The sequence below is a fragment of the Lethenteron reissneri genome, chromosome 18 (assembly GCF_015708825.2).
Source record: "Lethenteron reissneri isolate LAM-NWPU_2019-01 chromosome 18, ASM1570882v1, whole genome shotgun sequence".
In the NCBI taxonomy this organism is placed as follows: Eukaryota; Metazoa; Chordata; class Hyperoartia; order Petromyzontiformes; family Petromyzontidae; genus Lethenteron; species Lethenteron reissneri.
In genome coordinates, this window is record NC_083796.1 from 8,924,805 (window position 1) to 8,937,203 (window position 12,399).

Here is a 12,399-nt window from a genome sequence, read left to right on the forward strand (position 1 = left end):
GAGGCTGCAGCGAGGGCAGCCGGAGAGGCTGCACGAAGAGGTCAGCAGCGGGGCTGCTGGAGGACGGAGGAAGAGGCTACAACAGCGACAACAGCATCGGCCGCGGAGCGGAGGGTCTCTGAGAGAGAACCGTGTGGGGAAAGAGAAGACGAACCCGAATAAAGGACACCAAGCCAGATACCGTAATCGAGTCCTTTATTACACTGGTGTCAGAAGTGTAACGGCATGTCAAAGCAACTAAGAAAAAGAATATTCCGACGCCATCATCTGCTTCATCATCCGACGACGACGGCCTCCCTCCAGCGATGGACCCAGCTGCGTTGGTGGAGGAGACCCGGGCTGGAGCGAGTGCGGGTCCGGGGGTTCAAGATGTCGCCGCGTCGGCGGGCCCGTCAGCACCAACGGACGTGGATTTCTGATGGGCACAGATGGCGGACCAGCTTGAGACGCTCAAGAATGTGTTGGCGCAGTTATGTGCCCTCGTCACGCCGAGGACGGCGTTTGGGGGAGCCGAGGGTGGTCCACAGGCCGCCGCCTTGCCTTCGCCGTCGACGCCATCAGCCACGCGGCACGAAGACGCCATCTTGGGCGTGGCGGGGGAAGGACGGCGGGAGGCCGCCATCTTGTGCTCTCCGCGACGGGAAGCCGCCATCTTGACCACGCCGCGATGCGACGCCATTTTGAACCTGCCACCGGAGGATTCATCGCTTGAGGACGGCGTGCCAAGGAGTCGCAGTCGTCATCTTACTACGGTCAAGGAATTCTCCATCGGGGGCGATTGGAGCGCTTTCGCCTGCAGATTTTAGGCGGCGGTATGCTCTGCAAGGTGGACTGACGCTGAGGCTTTGGAAGTGCTGCCGACTCTTCTGGATGACGAGTCGGTCAGATTCTTTCGTTCTATAACGGCCGAAAAGAAGAAAACATTACGAGGAGTTTTTGACGAAATGGCGGATGCTTACGAGCCACCCGATGATGCTCATCGCCGATTTGCTCAACGACAGCGAGCGCCCGAGGAGTCGCCGGTGGCGTTTAGGGGTGCGGTACTGGAGTTGGCTATGGCCGCATATCCGGAGACGAAGCCTGACCTGCTCGAGCCTCTCATCTTAGGTAAGATGCTCGAGCTGTCCCGGGATCTGGGGATCCCCATGCCGGTGTGTGGCCACGAGAAGCTGACGTCTCGGGCGGCAGCCAAATGTCTGGACGCCCAGTTTAACCTGCGCCGGTGGAAGCAAGTCGTGGCGTGGACGGGGGGACCCATCATCGAGGGAGGTGCCATGGGTTGGGACCCTAAGAAGGCGGTATACATGCCGGATGAGGGGAGCCCGCAGGAGCTGACGGCCGCCTCGGGTCCATGGTCAGGCCGCGGTAGGCCGGTCCCGCGCGCTGCACCGCCGACACGGGGCCGTCGGGACGCGGGGCCTGCGATGCGGCGCAACGACGTTGACTGCTTCCGCTGCGGGCGTAGGGGCCATTACGTCAGGGACTGCTGGGCCCGTATCCCGGGTCCGCCCCAGCAGGAGGCCTCGTCAACGGACGCGCCAAAGAAGGAACCTCCAAGACAGACAGACCGGCCGTGACACCGCAGGTGACGAGGGGCTCTGCTCGGGGGGTGCCTGCCAGGACTGCGGGAACTCCGAGCCCCGCAGCCCTTCCGACCCCGCTGAAAGCACAATCGCGGGACACCTCCGAGGCTGAGCCTTCGGGGACACGGGACCGGGACGCTGGTGGGCCTCCAACAGCGACAGGAGGATTGCGGCCTGTCGCTCTTAAAACACCATCACGTTCCCGCTCTGCGGGAGGGCCGCCGACCGTCCGGGACGGGCCGGCGACCCGCACACGTTCTAAATCTCTTACGTTTCGTTAATTGTTCATGTTGTGTTATTGTTCTTGCTGTTATATTTATTGCATGCTTCGTGTCCTTTGGTGTGTCTGGGTCGGTTTCGCTCGTTACTTGTTCATGTTGTGTTATTGTTCTTACTGTTATATTTATTGCATGCTTCGTGTCCTTTGGTGTGTCTGGGTCGGTTTCGCTCGCATTACTTGTCGGAGTCCTTGTTCAGCCGAGGTCGGCTGGGTTTTCTCTACGGGGGAGGGTGGTGTAATGCGGGCATAAACGACCTTCCAGATGTGACGTCACGGGGGGGAGGAGTTACGTCACGTGGGGGTAAGGGTTCAGGTCTTAAAGGGGAGAAACCGGAAGAGGAGGGGAGTGATTGGAGACTGGGCTAGAGTGAGGCCACGCAGGGCGAGGGCTGGAGGAGTGGCGAGATCGCCACACACACAGAGTACGGTCGGCACCGTCGGCCAGCGGTGACCGACCCCGGAGGAACGGGGAGCAGTGGTGAGGCTGCAGTGAGAGCAGCCGGGGAGGCTGCACGAAGGGATCAGCAGCGGGGCTGCCTTGAAGGAGAGAGCCGTGTGGGGAAAGAGAAGACGAACCCGAATAAAGGACACCAAGCCAGATACCGCAGTCGAGTCCTTTATTACATAAGTATTTAAAAAGACAAGCAGCTGTCCAAAATATTTTTTCCAGTTGGCTAAAAGAAAATTGTGTTGAATCTGAGAATATGTTTATAGAGTGCACACTCATAAAAACCCTGTGAAATTTAATTTGAACAATGCCACAAATGTAATATATTCAGGAAAAATATGGTAACCTTCTCTTCAATAAAATAAAAATATCCAACATGTATAAACGAAAGGGAGAAATAAATAAAAAACCTTGTTGTTATGCCTATATGAAATAAAAAAGAACAATATATCCATATATTAGCAGTGGCCCAACGGACATCATCTCAAATAAATGTAATTTAATCAAAATTTAATGATAGGCTATGGGGGGGGGGGGGGGGTGGGTAGTAAGCATGGGAAGCGATCAGTTCAGTCTGGTGGGACTTCAACATATTCAAGTTTCGTGCTGACTAAACAAGTAGTGGCCTAGATGTGTTTCTGTTTCAATAGATAATAGGGCTCAAAACACAAAATGTTGTGCCAGTGAAAAACAGCCTAAAATGCAGTTGGCTAGCCAGGAGAGAACTTTTACAGATTGTGTTGGCAAGTGATTGTCACTGATCATACATTTGTTCTTCGCAGTTTCCAAAGACACCAGACTCAAACAACATGAAGCAAGTTGCCTTGTTGTTAAATATCATCTGGAGATATGCTTTGTCTACATTTATTTATTGTAACAATGGGGCTTGTAATCGTTGAATGTCAGTATACTTCAGGGCATAGCGCAAAACTGAAATATGTAATTCTTTCCTCTGACTGTGACAAGAGTGAGACGCCTCCAGAGATCCAATGGTAATAAATTACTTTGAGGAAGTTTTCTGCCAAAAGCTCGTGTTTTCAATCTTGATTTGAAGCTTTAGTGACTGCAGGAATCCATACTCTTTGGTTCTTTCGGTAAAGTCACGTAGGCATAAAATAAAATAAATCACGAAGTTTCGATCGCAACACAAGCGGTTGTCCTCAGGCGGAAAAAATATAATCCAGCAGTTGAACTGCTGAACCAGCAAGAGACCAGTTACAACAAGAGGTTATATATGTGGCGATGGGCAAGCAAGCAGGGGTCTGAGCTGGAAAGGAATTTCATCCACGGACCCAAGCACGTCAGTTGTGTTAATGGGGGAGATTAGGGAGAGACGGATTAGGGAGGGAGATGAGCATGAATGAGCTTCCGTCGCCGCATAAGAGTATCATGCCCGCATATGCGCACAACAACAGCGTTAATGAGAGATGAACACCATGAGAGTGCAATACAAAGGACATGTGAGCATGAGAGTGCAATCCAAAGGACATGTGAGCATGAGAGTGCACTCCAAAGGGCATGTGAGCATGAGAGTGCAATCCAAAGGACATGTGAGCATGAGAGTGCACTCCAAAGGGCATGTGAGCATGAGAGTGCACCCCAAAGGACATGTGACCATGAGAGTGCACTCCAAAGGGCATGTGAGCATGAGAGTGCACTCCAAAGGGCATGTGAGCATGAGAGTGCAATCCAAAGGACATGTGAGCATGAGAGTGCACTCCAAAGGGCATGTGAGCATGAGAGTGCACTCCAAAGGACATGTGACCATGAGAGTGCACTCCAAAGGGCATGTGAGCATGAGAGTGCACTCCAAAGGACATGTGAGCATGAGAGTGCACTCCAAAGGACATGAGAGACATCTAAGAGAGAGGCACAAAGAAGGTACCCCGCTCCATCCTATCGTCTCCACCATTAACTCACCCACCTACAAACTGGCCCGATCTCTGTCTGAGACCCTGCTTCCTTTCACGGGCAAGTCCACCTCAGCTGTACTTAACTCGGCTCACTTGGTTTCTCTAATCAAGGACATTTCAATTCTCCCGATGATTTACTTGTCAGTTTCGATGTAGTTTCTCTGTTCACCAATGTACCTGTACTTGACACCATTTCAATCATTGAAGACTTGGTCCAAGAAGGACTGTATCCAGATGTACTAACTTTGGTAAGGCACGGTCTTACCAACACATACTTCACCTGGAATGGTACATTCTACAAACAAAATGAGGGTACCCCAATGGGGTTTCCCTTATCGCCAGTGGTCGCGAATGTTTTCATGGAGAAATTTGAGACAGATGCCATCCAGACATCCACCTTACGTCCTTCCTTGTGGAAGAGATACGTAGATGACACGTTCGTCATCTGGCCACATGGCCTGCCAGCACAACCAATTTCTCAACCACATCAATTCGATACACCCGTTTTATCAAATTCACCATGGAAGTGGAAAAGGATGGCAAGCTACCGTTCCTGGATGTTTTTATTGAGAAGAGACCTGATGGCTCATTGGGACATTCACTCTACAGGAAAGCCACCCACATGGATGCCTATCTAAAGCCTGACTCCCACCATCATCCAGCCCAGAAAAATCCCTTCATCAAAACACTACACCCTCTGACCAGCACCACCTAGCTAGTGAGTTGGAGCACATACACCAAGCCCTCAAGATGAACGGATGCTCGGACCGTACAATCCGCAAAGCTGCCTCCCCAGCCATAGGGAGACAATCTTCTGAGGATCCAACCAAAACCATCACTTTACCGTACATAGGGGTTACCAAAAAAAATTCCAAAATCTTAAACAAACACAAGATCCAGGTTCGTTTCAACATAGTACACAAAATCCGTGATTTAATCCCATCTGTAAAGGATGCGATTCCTGACATGCAATACCCTGGTGTCTACAAACTGAGTTGTGTTGTGGCAGCAGTTACATTGGGGAAACGAAACGACATGTCTCAGACCGTGTTCGTGAACACAAGGCAGATCTAAAACATGGTAGGACCAATACCTCTGCCGTTGCTGATCATTGTTTTAACGTTGTGGGCTCACGAAATTGATTTTCCAAGACGGATGTACTCTGCAAACTTACCGGCTACCTTCAGAGATTTGTTCACGAAGCCATCCAGATATATAAACACAAACACAACTTCAACCGAGAAGATGGGTACAAACTGAGCAATCATTGTAAGGACGTAATTAACCAGGTAAAGTCTTAACTGACTGTGATGTTTCCACCCTACCTGCCTATGTCAGCTGTTATTTCCGACTCTCTGTGTCTCCCTCTCTCTCTATGCCTCTCTCTTAGATCTCTCACATGCCCTTTGGATTGCACTCTCATGCTCACATGCCCTTTGGATTGCACCTCTCAGGCTCACATGCCCTTTGGATTGCACTCTCATGCTCACATGCCCTTTGGATTGCACTCTCATGCTCACATGTCCTTTGGATTGCACTCTCATGGTGCTAATCTCTCATTAACACTGTTGTTGTGCGCATATGCGGGCATGATACTCTTATGCGGTGACGGAAGCTCATTCATGCTCATCTCCCTCCCTAATCCCTCTCTCCCTAATTTCCCCCATTAACACAACTGACGTGCTTGGGTCCGTGGATGGAATTCCTTTCCAGCTCAGACCCCGCTTGCTTGCCCATCGCCACATGTATAACCTCTTGTTGTAACTGGTCTCTCGCTGGTTCAGCAGTTCCACTGCTGGATTATATTTTGCGATCAAACGTCGTGATTTATTTTATTTTATACCTCGTGTTTTAACTTTAAAATAAAATTATCATTACATAATTTCATTAAAACTGTATTTGTAACCAACAATACAATGACATAGAACGTAACACATTTGGGTGAGTTATGCAGTGAATAAATGTCAATGCATTTCCTTCTAAAGTCTAAACTGTCCACATCACTTCATATATTTACTTGCTAAACACTTTATTTTCAATACCGAGGAAAACCTTGCCCAATGCGACTTGATCGAACCCGTATTTCGGCTATCCTTCGTTTACAGATTGAGGTCTATTTTCCAGAACACGGGGAGGTGATGCTCCGACTGTGATGTTTTTGACGCTGCTAAAGATTCTCATCTCCACGTCGAAAAGTATTGCAGCGAGGGTGCTGCATCCGAAGGTGTAAATTAATCGACTGTGCGAACGATTTATGCACCATGAGTGTTTTTGTGTGCGTTTGCTTTTTTTGTGTATGTGCGATAATTTAACACACTCAACCACAAATGTTCGAACTTTGCCGCATGCATCCAGACCTTGCAGTCGTTGAGGACCGTTAATCATACGGACACCGAGATGGCGAATGCGGACGCCTAGATGGCGAATAGTTCCCGTTAAAGTGACAGTGTTAGGAGCGAGCGTAGGGGCTGTCATTTGGGTGTTAGGGGGTGACGGTTGGACGTGAGTTCCAGGGTGCAGGAAGTGCAATGGAGTCGAGGTGAAGTTGAAATAAGTAATTAAAAAAAAACCTTTTTAAAAACACGCTTTAATTGAAATGTACCGTACGAGTCATGGCAGAACTCCACGACTCCAGGAAGTGGCCCTGAGGCTTGCCTTAAAGTAAAGGAACGTGGTGATTTACAGCCAACGTGAGTTGAGCATGGACAATTAGAGCAAAGGCGAAACATAACATACAAAAAAAGATGGTTTAATTTTTTTTTTATGATAGAATATAGTATTGTCATCAGTATGACAAAAGTATACCAAGTTTGCAGTCGATACCACATTGTGAAGTGAGTTAAAATTTAGTTACAAGATTTGAGGATACGACAACAACAACAGACAGTGAGTTAATAGAAAGCGTGTAAAAAGATTGTTTAAAATGTTATTTTTTTATGATAGAATATAGTATTGTCATCAGTATGACTTAAGTATACGAAGTTTGCAGTCAATACCACATTGGGAAGTGGGTTAAAATTGAGTTACAAGATTTGAGGATACGACAACAACAACAGACAGAGTGAGTTAAATAAAAGCGTGTAATAAAATAGTGTACACACACGCGCACTCGAGATGGACAGCAACTGAACTTCCTTTAGTACAATAACAAGGGTGGAGATCGTGCAGAATTAGTTCAACGAAGAGGGAGTAGGTTATCAATTCGGACCCAGGAATGGCAACCTGATTTTTCCCAACACGGCATTTTCCAGGAATGTAACCCCCACGTTCGGGAAGGTCTGCCTATACACATTCAATACGTTTACATTCAATGAGGCTAATGGTAAATGGCATTCACCTTTCTATTGCATGCTTTTGAAATAGGACTCGCTTTGTGTTCTTGACTATACATCGGATAAGCAGTGATCAGACTGATATGCCAAATTATTCAAGTTAACCGGTCCTAAGGCATATATATATATATTCAATTGCTCATAGTAACTAGATATAAGCTTTCTAATAACACCATTATTGAATTTGGTAGAGTGGTCTACCAGGAGTTCTCCAGACGAACATACGTACAGTTCTTGTAGATTAGCTGCTTATTATTTATAATGTATTAATGTATATCACCATCCCAAAGTGTAAGCCCCATTGAAGTTTTTTTTAAATTCATATCAATCAATATCTATTTATAATACAATTGGTCATGTAATTAAATAATCAGGTTCCTGTAGTGGGAGAGGTGGTGCAGTGATTAGCACATTGTTCCCTAAACGTTGCGGTGGCGAGATGCTAACTCCCTCGCCTGGTATGCAGGAGGTCGTGGTTACAATCCCCACCGTGACGCCTGCTGTATATTTGGAGTTTACATATTCTCCCTGTGGTCGCATGGATTTTTCTCCGGGTTCTCCGGTTTTTTCCCTCCACATTTAGAAACGCACGTTTAGAGTATTTGGCTACTATAAATGTCCACATGTTACCCCACTTTGTTGAGCTATCATTTGTGGCCAGGTCGCTTCTGAAAAAGAGCTATAAAGTATAGCTCAGTGGTAAAATAAAAAAAATAGTATAGTAGTATTGCATAGTCTAAACATCGCAATCTGCATTGATTCCTGGCTTCAGCTACATGTGTGGCATGTCATTTTTTAACCGTTCTTGGAATCCTCTTTTCAACCAAGCACACAAAACCAGCATCGTGACCGACACATCATGGGGGGGGGGGGGGGGGGGGGCTGCATCCAGCAGTTAATTGACAAAGGGCTGTGAATTGGTATCATATTGTACAATGCTTTCTTAAAAAAAGAGAATTGTATTTAAGGAATACTCTACCAAATGTCATATTAGTAACTGATGTTATTTTGAAAGAGTGAGGTGTTAATTGTTTTTCCATCGTATGTTTTGAAAGTAAGCCTGCAGGCATTTGCCAATTCAATTTCGAATGCAATGGATGAAACATGCTGACAAAATTAACAATCTTAGAGATCGTTTGTCAAATTTGTCTCACTGGTAATGTGCAGCCATAATTATGTTCATCAAAACTAGGAGCACGTTTGTGACCAAATGTTTATAGAAGCTTATTTTTACATACTACTTATAAAATCAAATTGTGGTAATTGAGGTTTTATAATTATTCGTTAATCAATGAGTTTATATTTACATTTTCTAGTTTCCCATGCCCTTTAATTTTTTTCCCAGCAATGGAGCTCGTTATGTAAAAGATCAGTCACATAACTTGGTCCACAAACCTGTCTCGGTGAATTTCTCCCAATATGCTTGATTAGTGGAATGCTAACCTAGTGTATGAGTTGGCGAACTGGACTTGCAATCTCTGGTCACTGGTTCCATTCCATCTCCGGACGTGGCACCTCTCCATCCCCAAATATAATTGGGTACACCACAGTCAGGCGAGCAGCAGGATGCGTGTGGTGGGGTGAAGTGTGAGCACACCCATAACTTATATGACATCTGGCTGAGCCTGGAAGAGTAGGCCTATATATTCTCTTCGAAGGCCGCTCAAGAGTTCGCTCTTTGTTGGAGGCCCTTAAACCAGCAATGGCATGAGTGATTGCAGCTTTAACTTTTGGGTTTTGGCACTTCGACGCTGCTATTCAGCATGCAACGTTGTTAATGTCTGGTTGAAATATTTCCAAAATAAACATTGTTATGCATGCAGTTGCTGCACATTATTATTTCTAGTATGGATAATTATCCATACTAGAAATTAATTATCCATACTAGAAATTATAATATTAAAAAATCTTAGTTTCCATATTTTAGAACGTGAATTTATAAAGCTATTAATAATTGTTTGTCTTTTGTTCAAGTTGTAGTGGGAAACCAACAATACAACCTTTTACTTCTGTAGTGGTATACATGTATATGTCGTTAACATTTTTCTGACCTTTGTATAAATATTCGTATTAATTTGGGTAATTCATTTTGTACTACTTAAAAAAAAACACAAGCATAGCATAAGATATGAAGCAGCTGTTCAATGAAGTATTAAACCAATGTAACTGAAGCCAAAACGTCTACTGAAAATTGCACAAACAGAGCATGTAGTCAGTAACCAGTTACTGTATAGCAATTTATTACCTCTTTTTTTGTAAGACCTGATTTTCAGTAAAACTGAGGCTAAAGTCTCTGCAGCACAAATATGTATAATTATTTTCTCTCTGTAAAATGTGTTTCGTGTGTTTCAAAATTTGTTATGGATTGCATACTCCTTTAGGCTTGGTAGTACCCTCAGCACACATCTGGAAAATAAGAACTCAATTGATCTGTGTGACTGTATGAATCATTTATGTTCGCGAGCATAACATTTTAAAATAGTTTACTGACGACCATTGTTGGGAACAATACGACTAAACCTCATTTCTAAAGAATGTGTGTGCATGTAAGGACCTACACCAAATTTGTATAATTTAATAAACATACAACCACTTATATTTCATTATTTAATAATGGATCACACTTTATTCACGTTGGTGCACGTGTCTTTGTGTGTTTGTTGTTTTTATTTGTAATGTCTCTTCATAGTTTACCTATGTAAAGAATTTTTTTTTTCTGTTTCATCCAAAATATTGTGAATATAAAGATTGTGATTTTTTAGATGGGTCATTGATGCATTTATTGTAGTTTGGAACCGCACAAAGTTCAATAAAATTATGTAATCTTAAATTCACACCATCTTTGTCATTTGAACGTATTAAATGCGATGTGTGAATTCCACCAAATCTATAACTGCACGTAAAGAATTATATGAGTGATCACTGATGATAGAACCTTTATGATGGGTGGGTATGAATATCAGCCGTTTATTATACACCTAGTTTAAGCAAATTTTCTAAACTATTTGGCCACCTCAAGAACTTTTAAAACTCAAACCCACAGGGTTTGAATGGTGTATCATCTGAAGCCATGGGAAAATGCTTTAAATGTCCTGCCTCTGTCCAGTCAGCAATATAAATGGATACGCCACAGTAAACAATCTGTATATTACTTGTGGTGGGGTAAAATGTGGGTACTCTAACTTCTTACAAAATGTCTCAACAAAATATAATCTAGAGGGGCTCTTTAGGGTGCCCTCTAGTGGAGGCCTTACTGCCAGCGGTGGCATAAGTGAGCAATTGCAGGTGTTTCCCTTTACATTTTGACATCGCTCAAAGTTCTTTGATTCACAGATAATTTTCAGCATTGTTTTGTTGCGAAGGACATTTTTTGTTGAAGCTTGGTCCGCACTCAGGAAAACAATTACGTGTGGTTCTTGCCTGAAAATTTCAACTGCAATCTATCAGGAACTCTTGAAACTATTTTATAGGAGGAGATTTTTTATAGTGATTAATTGCTCTATTTAATCTAAAAATCGTGTGTGTATAACTACGGCTATTGCGTTAAAATACATACGGAGTTATCCCATTCACATCAAAACACGCATATACTTAACTGTGACCCTAACGTCATTCGAGTTATGGTTCATATCACATTGTATACAGTAGTTTTGTGCATCTAATAGCACTCTATCAGTACACTTAGTTAATAAAAACAAATTCTTGTCAAAGGTTGTGGTATTATGAATGGTAGTTGTGAAGAGTAGAACAATTTTTGGTCGTGACTTCAATCTCCCATGTGCCATTCAATGCACAGTTTTCGAGCACGTGTGAAAGTAGTATGTGATGACAGCAGTCAGAAATTCAAGTGAACCATTGCAGTCTAGACATCATCTGGCAACTTGGCTTGCATTGCAGTAAAGGTTTTATACTTGGAAGACAGTCGATTAATATTAATGGCAACCTTTCAATAAAAAAAGCAAATAACGTGTATATTGTGCCGACTTTATTTTTTCAAGATTTATTTACAGTCTCAGAACCAACAGTAAATGTTACAAAAATGCTACTTGATGTTCCCTGCCATGTTGTCGAATTAATTTTCCTTTCTCAGCATCTTTTTAAATTGCTTTTTGGCAGGCTTTACATTTATGATGCTGGTATTTATAAATGTAGAGGCATCCAACCAATTTTAAATGTGCTCGGTTGGACACAAAGTTAGCATTATAAGTCCACAGGCCCACATATCAAATTTAAAAAAACACACGCTTGTTTGAAGCCATAATGAAAAGTGTAGAACACTATGCAGTCATCTCTGGCACATGAGATTATCAAGATGCTGGATCAACCATTTTAAGGCAACAGCAGGCTATTGTATGAGAACAGTTTACATGGACCCACTGTTGACTCAACCCTTAAGTACGATGACAGCTATTGATTGGCCACGTAGGCGCTATCAATGTACACGGTGTTGACACATTGTAGTGGAGAATCACCCCGTAAATGTGGCATTTCGACCTCTGGGATAAATGGTGGAAATAATGGATGTAGCATATGGCCTCTAAAACAACTCTATACTTTTTTTGCAAAAAATGTTGACACCATTTGCACGTTTCAGGCATTCATTAGAAGACATGAAAAGGCTGTTTAGGTATAGGACGCGGCGCAAGTTTGCTACAACATAGTAACTTAGCCCATTTCCTGGAATTGTAAGAATACCTTTAAACAAACCAGTAGATTGTTATGCAATACCAATGGTTAATAACTACATAACAAAAAGAGTTGATTATTTTCATTTTAAATGCAGCATAAAATAAATTAGGTGGATACAGTTTAAAAATAAATATTCCAGTTCGTTGAGTTCATT